The sequence below is a fragment of the Chiloscyllium plagiosum genome, chromosome 15 (genome assembly GCF_004010195.1).
Source record: "Chiloscyllium plagiosum isolate BGI_BamShark_2017 chromosome 15, ASM401019v2, whole genome shotgun sequence".
Classification (NCBI taxonomy): Eukaryota; Metazoa; Chordata; class Chondrichthyes; order Orectolobiformes; family Hemiscylliidae; genus Chiloscyllium; species Chiloscyllium plagiosum.
The window spans coordinates 24457230-24469469 of NC_057724.1; positions in this window are offsets into that span (position 1 = coordinate 24457230).

A 12240-nucleotide genomic window follows, 5' to 3' on the forward strand; every position below is an offset into this window, starting at 1 on the left:
AGAAGGGCTTATGCCCGAAACGTCGATTCTCCTGTTCCCTGGAATGCTGCCTGACCTGCTGCGCTTTTCCAGCAACACATTTCCAACCCTGCTAGTTATGTACTGTAGAAACCCAAATGCTGAATCTGAGCAGCCAACACATAGCTTCATCTTTATCCTATTGCCCTCTAGTGCTTGTATGTCACAGATACTTCTCATTCCACATTAGTCAATTCTAATGCACAAAGATTGCTCTCTACCTGGAAAAAAATATATAACCTTAGGAAGGAACAGAGTCTTGTGGGTAAAGAAGTTTGTATTCCAATGACAGACAGCTTAATAGTGACTGACAACAAATGGCTGACTGGTGTACTGGAAGGGAGGTGTTGATCTCAGATGCCTCATGGACCAGCAATGACCTGCCATGGAAATGTGAGTCCTATGAGGCACTGGTGTTCAGACGTGTCGAGTGAGGTGATTCAATGCCTATGGACCTCAGTATTTGGCAGCCGTCCTCCTTGGAGCGACATTTTATGTATCTCCCCCTCACCGTCCTTAACCCCAGACTGAACAGTAGCATCTGGCTGATAGTAAGACAACTAATGCTATTGTTGTTCCTCTTTCTCAGCATGAAATGTCTAAGTTGGAACTATATGAAAAATCCCTTTCTTGTGTGAAAACTGGCAGCAGGGAGGTAAACTGAATGTGAGTGAAGTGCAAGACAGGAAAAGTGTCCCAAAAATTGATATTCACCTGACAAGTCGTGAATGATATACCCTGCAGTTGTCTAGCCATTAGCTTATGTATCATATGCCACAAAGACCATGTTTTTGTTGAATCAGATGACTCAAACTTGAATGACACTAATTATTTGTACAGTTACAATAGCACAGACATATATCAGTACAGACTTAGACTGTGCTTAAAGATGTTGCTGTATATTGTGTTTGAAAAGAAGACTGACTGGTCACCATATAGTCTTGATTACACAGATAGCATGACTGAAAATGGTTACTTTTGTCCTGGAATATGTTGTGTTATGTTGTAACTGTGTTAAAGTTATGTTGTCCGTATAATCATTACGCTAGTATGTCCGTTTTCCTTTGAAGAATGGAACTTCTTTTTCCAATAAGTTTGTACAACAATGTATATAGATATGTTCTCTCTATGCATTCAGATAATGCCTTGATGGATATGTACTACCACTAGTTCCAGTTCTTATGCATTTATCAAGACTTGGCTGTATAGCTTCACTCTTTGTTCTGTCATTATGTGCTATCAATCACCATGAATGAGTGTGCTTCATTTGTCATAGATGTGAATTTATATTTCTTTAACAAAGCCAGGTAGTTAAATGTGAATCAGTGATAATGAGTGCAGTCTAAATAACAATGCCTCTACCAATCAGAGTCCACTTGACAATCAATCAGCTCTCAAGCAGTGTAATTGTTGGTTTTATCCTTGAAATCACATTCTTGCAAATTGTCCTGATGAGTGCAATGTTTCAGATGTTTATCTTAATGATCTGTGTTGACATTTAAAATGGATAATGACAATGCATAGGATGTAGGCCCCATTGTAAGCCATTAGCTTATCATGAGTGTACTGTACTATGCTGTGCCATTTCCTGAGTGCATTATGTGTAAGATGTATAAAGGGATTATACTTACAGTTGCACTTGTGCATGTTGTCCATTCCTTTTGGTATATATCACTTGAACAGAGGTAAAGCTTTCAGTTCTTTTTCAACAACATCTCTGTGGTTTATTACATTTCCTACATATCCTGTCTGACTGTGATCTGCAAGCTGTGAATTTGCAGCTTCCTTTTGAAACTCATTAATGTGCTTCCATTGATGGAGCATTGGAAGCTTCTTTGGCATTGTTCCTTGTTTGGCTTTTATTCACAAGATGCTGTGGAGAATAGTGTTGCACTTTAGGATTCTCTGGGTGATTAGATACCTGACATATTTTAGTCTAACGTCCTCGAGGAGGACATGGCTTACATATGACACAACATGCTGAACACAGTCTTGGTGTGTGAGATAAGCCACACCTCATACAAACCTTGGATGGTACATAAATATGTTGATGGTTGCAATAGTTGGTGGAGTCAAGTATCTACATATGTAACTGGCCAGCTTCAAGCTTTAATTCTTATTCTACTGAAGCTTCAATCGTATGTTTTTTTGGGTGGGTATATGAATAGGAAGGGATTGGAGGGATATGGGCTGGGTGCTGGCAAGTGGGACTAGATTGGGTTGGGATATCTGGTCGGCATGGACGGGTTGGACCAAAGGGTTTGTTTCCATGCTGTACATCTCTGTGACTCTAAGTGTATTTACTGAAGAAGTTGATTGGTGGAGAAGCAATAGTCAGTTCCATATACCTATTTGGGATGTATATGTGGTGTCAGAAATACGAGACAATTTTATTTTTCTCAACCTTTCAGAACTTAAAATGAGGAAAAGCTCAACAGCTTGTTATTCTTTGTCAGATATCTGCTGATTCATAAAGTAAAGATTGACTCTTCCCTGAAATAATTGAATACTTGATAGAATATCAGTGGATTATAGAGAGTTGATACAAAAACAGCAATCTATTCTTTGTACTTCTTACTGCAACTTTTGGAACTCCAACTGATTTGATTTTACAGAGTCTGAGAAAGTCAACTGGCAGTTACAAACAGATGAGGAAGAATGACCTTTCTTTTAACCTCTCCAATTGACCATAACAGAAATTAAAGATCTTTTGAGCATCTGACTTTACTTTTCCTCAATTAAAATGCAGTCGACTATTTTCACCAGAAACCTTTAACTTCCTTAAAGATTTTGTTATCAATTAGTAATTGGGTTTGACAGCAAGGTTACAAAAATGCAGGCAGTAATGGCAGAATTATAAAACAAAGGTATCACCGCTGCATCTAAATTTACCGACATTTTGTAATTATTTGGGCTTTCTGTGCAGCAAAGTATCCCAAGGTGCTTAGCAGACGTGATTATCAAACCAGATTTGGGAACAAAGAGGATGTTATGAGAAGGAACTAAACCTTTGTCAGAGTTGTAAGAATCAAATAGAGGTCTGACTGACATGGGTAATGTTGAGATTTGTGTTTGAATGACAGGAGAAGTCTGATGATACCAACATTGACGCCAGGAGCAAATCACTGCACTTTTTACGCTTTTGTTGAGTGGCATGTGTGCTTCTGGTCAGGCAGTGATGAGTTGCCAACTGAGTGGGATTATAGCTCATTTTACATCTTACCAGCATGGAAGTCACTACCATCTCAACATAGAAGTCAGAGCTAGTAGCTGGAGAGTTCAGCTTACTGTTAGCTGCAACCAGCTTCTATGTTGTTCAGCCCAAAACAGCATCTCAGAGCAGGAACGATGGGCGCTAGCTATATGCACCCTTCATAAACAGACATTGTCTATGAGCGGTTAGCCATCGCTCCCAAGCATTTGCAGCCACTCGGGAAGCACAGACTTGCATTGCAGAGTGCACCAGCTGTTAGTATTGAAAGGCTGTGCTGGGACACTTTGTGCATGCAACTTAGGGAATAGGGCAGGCTACATCTCAGGGCTGCTCCCTCGCTCTATTAGTGCTCACTCAATGAGCACACATACCTATATACTCGTAATATCTGGGCCTTTCTATACCAGTTAATCATAGAATCCTTACAGTATGGAAACAGGCCCTTCGGCCCAACAAGTCCACACATCAACCCTCCACAGGGCAAACTACCCAGGCCCATTCCCCCACCATGCATTTACCCCTGACTAATACATCTAACCTACACATCCCTGAACATTATGGGCAATTTAGCATGGCCAATTCACCTAACCTGGACATCTTTGGACTGTGGGACGAAACTAGAGCACCTGGAGGAAACCCACGCAGACAGGGGGAAAATGTGCAAACTACACACTGACAAAGGGAATGCCTGTAGGGGCACTGATGGGACTCACTGCAAAAAGGTTGAGGGAGTCAGGATTGAGATGAGGGAAAACAGAGGTTTTTGTAGAAGTGGGAACAATGACTGTGAGGGCTGTGGGACCTAAGATGTATGTGGTTGGAGGTGGGGGGGGGAGGGGGGTGGTTGGCAGAACAACATTGGGGGATATGGTAGGCTCAGGATGATAGGTCAATGACAGTGACAATCCTGAAGTTCTCCACAGGGGGAGTGTAAAGGAGCAAGGTGGGTATCATTAAGTGTGTTATCGGGGGTCAGGCAGCAAGGATGGCAGGTGGAGGCCAAGTTCAATGTGGTGGCTCTCTACATGAGGGACAGGAGTTTGAGCGATGGTGGTGGAAATAGGTTGCCTGGGATCACAGGTTAAAAGGGAACATAGAGATTCTGGGGAGGTACCAACACAGTGCTTCCAGTGTTCGCTTCAAGCTCTGTTCCTTGCATTGCTTGTAATTCTCCAGATGCAAAATATAACTGGAAATTGACTGAGATAATGCCCAGGGTGGACAGAGTTAGGGTCAGTTTGATGGGCAAAAGTAAGGCATTCATCTACGCTGGACACCAGGACATAGAAGGAGCAAATACTTGAATAAGATATTTGCAAATCTCAGCTACATTTATTTGGCAATCTTTTCATTGTCCAATTACAATGCACACAGAGTGGATGTGGGGCTTGGAGTTCAAATACTGGTAAAGATGATTTGAACTCTGCTATTGATGACTTCAAATTGAACATTAGCATCTTGGCCATGCTGACATTAGCAGTAATGAGTTAAAAAGAGGCCAATGCTGGCCAAATGCAAACGAACAATCGTGCAATTTCCAAAGGTGCTGTGGGAGTTGGAAATCATCACTTCATCATCTACAGCATAAGTTTAACGATGGTCTGCACTGAATGCAATGAAAGGTTAAATGATTGGATCTGTGATGGGAATTGGATTGGAGCACAGCAGTTAGTCCCCTTTTTGATGTAATGTGTTGTCATTCAGCCAGCACAGCACCTTCACCAAGTTGCTGCACACGCTGTGGCTGAAGCTGAATGAATGATGGAGGCGTTACCGAAGCAGCTCATGTCTCAATGTACAGAGTGCAGCTCTCCTCTGTATGGCAGGCCATCAATGAATTTACTGAAACTTAAGAATATCTTCCACTCTTCATGTCCCAACATAGGTCAGTACCATCAGGAGCTCTGTACCGAGCTGGTGTTTGGAGTTTAGTCACTGTGATTGTCTTCCGAAGAAGGCAAAACCAGGTACAGGAGGACCAGGGCTGAGGGCAAACCCAGAAACAACAACAGGCAGTTATGGAGGCTTAAGGGCACCTACCACTGCTGCTGCAGTGCCCCTCAGGTTGTGTGGGGTTGACAGGAGGTCCTAACTTTTCAGCCTTGACTCCATTTCCTCCATGTGTAAAGCATAGTGTCTGTGAAAGCTCTATACCTCCTGGACACTGTGAAGGAACAAAGTCAGATGCTGGAATGGGACTGCAGGATTGTAGGAGGGGGAGACCAGTGGCTGTGTAGGTGACAGCCATTTTGAACTGTTGTAAGACATACTACCTTTCAGTGTCTGACAGGTCATCTGTGTGGAGTCTCGGAGTCATGCACCTACAAATACATCAGGGCAGAGAGTGACCTATGTATGACAGATAGATCATACCAGTTCATTCTGTTTCCATTTCCTGAAGACAAGGGCAGTAGGATTCGGGAGCTGGCCTGGCTTCCCCCAGGTATAGGGGTGCCATTGACTGGATAAATATTGCCTTAAGACAGCCATATCACAACGCTGTAGGAAGGGCTCCATTAGGTTAATGTGATCACTGTTCCTGCTTCCTGATTGTGTGTGCTCATCTACAAGCTGGCCTGACTCCAAATCCTGGAGGATTCTCAGCCTACTGCTGTACTTGACAATCCAGTTGCCTTATAAGGCTGAGTCCTTGGGGCCCAGAGATACCCTCTACATTCATGGCTCATAATATCATTGCACAACCCTCTAACTGATGTAGAGTGTAAGTTTAATGTACCGGTGACATGGGTCCTGGTGGAGCAGAGTGGAGGACTGTTGAAGATGTAGAATGGTCTTTGTGGAGGTGGGTGGGGTTGCCATGTAGGCATGATGTAGATATTAAACTGACATCTTGGTGTGCCATTTATCAATATTTCCTTCTGCCCTGTACAAGCTCCTATTGATAAGCACAACAAGCTGCTATTCTAAGGGTTTGTACTAAAGAGCAGTATGGCATTACTGATAGCCTTTGGCTCTGGCTGAAGTGCCAGTGTGTTCATGGGCATTGTATTGCGAGTTGATGTAAAGCATAGATATTGTGAGTCTGCAGGCAGGCACTAAGTGAGAGAGCAGTAAGGGAGCAAATGGGAACTGCCTGTCAAATCTGTGAGCTGGGAGCCTGTCAGTGTGCACAAAGTGTCCCTGCTGTAGCCTTTCAATGTGGGTTGCCAGTGCAAAACAATGTTTCCAAAACAGTGTATCAGAGAGGTGGCACGATGGTGTGAGGGATTGGCACGTGCCAGATGCCAGTGTTGTAAATGAGGTCTGCATGCTGTTGCTGCCCCTGGATGTAACCTGATATGCAGTTTGGTTGTAATATAGAAGCTGATCGTGGAAGTGATGGGCTGAGTCTGTCTCCCATCCACTCCAGTTACCATGTTGAGTTTTCTCGATATCTGATTTGTTTGGCGGATTTGATAACAGAGTAACCTGAATAGTACAGAGAAGAATTGGATCATGAACAAGGCAATTAGCATGCAATAATCCCAATTAATTGGTAACTCGCCTTGTGATTAAATCACTGTGCTGAATGTCAAAAGCAAAAAAGCTGGAGTGAGATGCTTTTGATATTGAGAAGGGATTCTTGGAACTTCCCGAATGATTCTGCTGTACATCTCACTGCAGGCCACAGTTATTCTTGATCAAACTTGACTGGGACAACTTGCAGGAATTATTTTTATTGTTCTACTATTGGTCGTTAACGTGACACAATAATAACATTTCACCTCTGTGTTAACAGAGGAGTGATAAAATATAAACTATCAATTTGTAAATACTGTCATCTGATTTTAATATTTAGGAACCTCATGGACTAAAGTGGTTAGGGTTCTTGTGGTGCAGAGGAAGTGTCCCTACCTCTGAATCAGGAGGGCCAGGTTCAAGTACCAACTGCCTCAAAGATGTATAAAAACATTTCTGAACATGTTAATTTGAAAATATCTGGATTAAAGTGGTTTTAAAAAGGAAAATAAAAACACTGGCTTCAAGTGACGACACCAGTCCCCTGTCACAGATTTGCCGAGTTTCATGAAACCAGCATAGAATAAAAAGTTGGGTGGCACGGTGGTTCAGTGGTTAGCAATGCTGCCTCATAATACCAGGAACGCGGGTTCAATTCCAGCCTTGGGCAACTATCTGTGTGGAGTTTGCACATTCCCCCTGTATTTGCATGGGTCCCCTCTAGGTGCTCTGGTTTCCTCTCACAGTCCAAAGATGTGCAGGTCAGGTGAATTGGCCATGCCTATTGTGTTCAGGGATGTGTAGGTTAGATGCATTAGTTAGGGGAATGAGTCTGGGTGGGTTACTCTTCGGATTTTAGTGTGAATGTGTTGGGCCAAACGGCCTGTTTCCACACTGTAGGGACTTTATGAATAAGTGAGCCCTAAAATAAAGTTCTAACAAACTGCTACTGAGCTCCAAATGCTAAATCTGTCTTTCACTCTACAGATGCTGCCAGGCATGCTGGGTTTCTCCAATACTCTTTGCTTTAGTTGTAGAATAAATGAAATTGTCTCAGCTGCAAATGGAGAAAATGGTCAGGAGAGAGAAAAACAGTCTTTTTGTTTTATGCCTGTGTGACATTTTTGATATATTGGAAATGAAGTACATCACTTCCAGACAGCAAAACATGAAATAAGGAAGTTAGAAATTGGAATTTACTAATTGCTGTATTTCAGGGACCTGCTTTTGGCAGAGTAGGGAAGATGGATTTACAAATGGAACTAGCTGGAGAAAACAATTTCTCTCAAGAAGGAAAAATACCAGATGACTGAGATGATTAAATAGAGACACCAGAACAATAAAAACGCAAAAGAAAACAAAAAGAAACATTTTAAAGGGCTTTTAAATTGTTTTTTTTGCTAAAGCTACAAGCCATCAATTACACAGCTGTGATCTCGGGTTCAAACCCTTGCATCTCAATGGCACTCTAGTGTCTTTAAATTGTAATTTCCTGTCATCTTCTTTTTGAAATGGACATTATCTTTTTCAACTTTACCTGCGCATGTATGCTTGATGTTGAATCTTTATTGTTTTTCACAGGGTTAGTGAATAATAAACAATATCTTCCTTTCACTCAAAACAAAACTTGTAATTGGTTCCTTATTGTTTTTTGATAAACTAGCTAACTACATTTTAATTGGAGGCAAGTATAGCCTTTTACTTAAAAGATTCACTTATCCTTACTTAGTTTTAATAAAGAGTTAAACTCCCAACCAGAGGCTTCAGCCATCAATCTAGACTGACACTTATTTATTTGGACACAATGTTTTTTTTGGATGATCCATTAAACTGATGCCTCACCTGCCCTTTAAAATAGATGTTAATAATCTCATGGTATGATTTGATGTTGAAGTGTTTTTTTTCTGGTGTTCTGGCCAATATTTATCCCCCAATCAATATCAGTGAAACAGATTATTGTACAGAAATTGCTGCATTTCCTACATTACTACACTTTTAAATTCTTTAGTTATTTGTAAAATGTTTTGTGCAGCCACTAAGTTGTAAATGGACACAGTACAAACACCAATTATTTCTTCCTACCTTTGCATTTTTATCTCTGTGTCTTTTTTTATCCCTCCCTTTTTTTTCTTCCCTTGTGTCTTTGATCACTGGCTGGTATCCCCACTGCATCATTTCAAATAACAGCTCGAGTCCTCCAGTGTATTATGTATTGCTATTAATTATTTCCATTTTTTTCCACTTGCCTGAGCGTTTTAGTCAATTCCTAATGATCCATGAGTAAAGAAAGGAATTTTGATGAATAGACAAGTCGTGCTCAATTAATAAGGCAATTTCCTAGTTGTGAGGTTGTTGCCACTGCCTTGGATTGCTGCTGAGTAATATTGTGGAATTGATTCCATAGAATATTTTGAGAGATATAATAGTGCCCACAAATGGTCATTTTAAAACTGTGCTTTGCTATTTTGATTCTGGTCATCATCACTTTCCCATGGCAGAAGAAATTTATGTGTTACATAGAGAACATCGAGTTCTTTAAAAAATAATAGCCTGCAAGGCATAGCTATTTAACTATCCATTGTGATTTTCAACCTCCAGACATCACAGTTAAATTGAAAAGTATAACAACCAGGCAGCTGTACCCCAATTTTAATTATTCTATCATTGGCAGCCAAGCCTTCATCTATCTGCTCCCAAATTCTGCAATTCCCTCTCTGTTCCTCGAGCTCTCTCATCTGCTCTGAGATGTTTCTTAAAACTTAACCAAAAAATGCAAACTTCCACCTGTTAAGTGCATGTTACTTTGCATTTTTTTGAAAGGGTTCTCACCGGGAGGCCTAGTGAGAGTCATATTTCACCAAACATGCCTCATTAACCAACAGAAGAATATGTTGAATACAGGAAATCTAAACAAAACGAGCGGGAAGTGCTGAAGAAACATAGCAGGTCTGGCAGCATCTGCAGAAAGAGAAACATTGTTCATGTTTTGAGTAGATTCTGATTCTTCTTCAGAACCTGGACTCAAAACGTTGACTTTGTTTTTCTCTCAAAAGGCCCTAAAGGAGCCTTCCACATCCATCAAAGTTTTACCTGCACATCCACCAATATCATTTATTGTATCAGTTACTCCCGATGCGGTCTCCTCTACACTGGGGAGACTGGACGCCTCCTAGCAGAGTGCTTTAGGGAACATCTCCGGGACACCCGCACCAATCAACCACATCGCCCTGTGGCCCAACATTTCAACTCCCCCTCCCAGTCTGCCGCGGACATGGAGGTCCTGGGCCTCCTTCACTGCTGCTCCCTTACCACCCGCGCCTGGAGGAAGAACGCCTCATTTTCTGCCTCGGAACACTTCAACCCCAGGGCATCAATGTGGACTTCACCAGTTTCCTCATTTCCCCTTCCCCCAGCTCAACCCAGTTCCAAACTTCCAACTCAGCACCATCCCCATGACTTGTCCTACCTGCCGATCTTCCTTTCCACCAATCCACTCCACCCTCCTCTCTGACCTATCACCTTTATCCTACCCCCATCCACCCATTGTACTCTTTGCTACCTTCCCCCACCCCCACCCTCCTCTCATTTATCTCTCCACCCTTCAGGCACTCTGCCTCTATTCCTGATGAAGGGCTTTTACCCGAAACGTCGATTTTCCTGCTCTTCGATTCCAGACTCCTACCACTCTCTGGCTCAGTGGTTAGCACTGCTGCCTCACAGCACCAAGGATCTGGGTTTGATTCCAGCCTCGGGTGACTGTCTGACTGGAGTTTGCACATTCTCCCCGTGTCTGCGTGACTTTCCTCTGGGTGCTCTGGTTTCCTCCTACAATCCAAAGATGTGCAGGTTAGGGCAATTAGCCGTACTAAATTGCCCATTGTGTTCAGGGATGTGTAAGTTAGGTGCATTAGTCTGAGGTAAATGTAGAATAATAGGGTCTGGGTGGGTTACTCTTTGGAGGGTCAGATTGGACTTGTTGGGCCAAATGGCCTGTTTGCACACTGTTAAGGATTTTATGATTCTATCTCCTTTGAGCTTTCCCCCTCTCACCTTGAATGCATGCCCCCTAGTTTTAGGCATTTAATTCGACTGGGACAACACTACTATCATAGGGCAAGCCAGACAGAGAACAGCCAGGGAATTCCTAGAGGCATGGCATTCATCCACAAACTCCATCAACAAACACATCGACCTGGACCCAATATACCAACCACTACAGCGGACAGCTGAAACTGACAACCGGAAGCGGCAGGGACAGACCACTATAAACACCAGAGGAAACATCAAAGAAGCGCTTCGCAGGAGGCTCCCAAGCACTGCAGATGTAGCCTAGCCAGGGGATGAAACGTTTGCAACAAAAACTTCCAGCTCGGCGAACAGAACCACAACAACGAGCACCCGAGCTACAAATCTTCGCACAAACTTTGAACATTCACCAAATATCTGCCAAAAGACTGACATTCCTTGCTGCTGTGCTGTCTTTGAAAGGCTGCTGAGCTGCTAAACTAGTGTTAGTATATTAGTGTTGCCCCTCCTTGGCAGCTTAAAGTCTCACCGCTCACAGCACATAACTGGCATGGCTGACAGTCCCTCACATATACAACCCCATTCTAGCACACGAGTGGCTGTTTAAACACCACACCATAGTTTGTTTATCCTCAGCTACATCCCATCTGAACACCCACTAAGTTGCTATTACTTTGTCCTCAATGAGACTGAAGGCCTCCATCCTGTCATTGTCCAGTTGGGGAATGTCAGCTACAGGACATTAATCGGACAACTGTAACTATGGGCCTTATCAGCACCAAAAGGGGTCTACAAACAAAAACAAGATAGGCTGCATTTCAGCCCACTCAATACAAACCAAATGTTAACATTATGGCCAGTGATTAGTCTACATTCCATCATTCCATGAGGTTCTGCTGCACCCAGCACTCTCATTGCATGGAAGTGGGTATCAGTCAGGTTCGCCCTGGCTTGTGGTGTCCGATGCAGTTGAGCTCTGTCATGGATCATGAAAGCTTCCTCCTCAATGCCCTCATCCTCAGAAGATTGTTCTCATTCCAAGATTAAGTGGGATCCTTTGTTTTCAGATAAGTATGACCTTATGCTCATAAGCAAACCAATGTTGTTGCTTATTTAAGTTCAGATATTTTTGATCATCCTGTTCAGATATGTTATGACACATCTCTGGAACATCTGGGACTTGAACCCAGGCTTTCTGACTGAAGGGTAGAGATCCACCACAGTGCCACAAGAGCCCTCAAGTTCCTCTCCAAGTTACTCCCTGTCCTGGCTTGGAAATATATCACCGTTCCTTCTATGTTGCAAGGTCAAAATCCTGAAACTCCCTCCTTAATGCCATTGTGGGTGTACCTACATTAAATGGATTTTAGAGGTTCGTGAAGTCAGCTCAACACCACCTTTTCAAGTGAAACTAGAGTTGGCAATAAATGCTTGGCCCAGTCAGCGTTGCCCACGTGTGCGAATTGTAAAAAAAAATTTTAGTTCCACAGCATTCAACATAAAACTTTGTTGCCTGTTCCAAT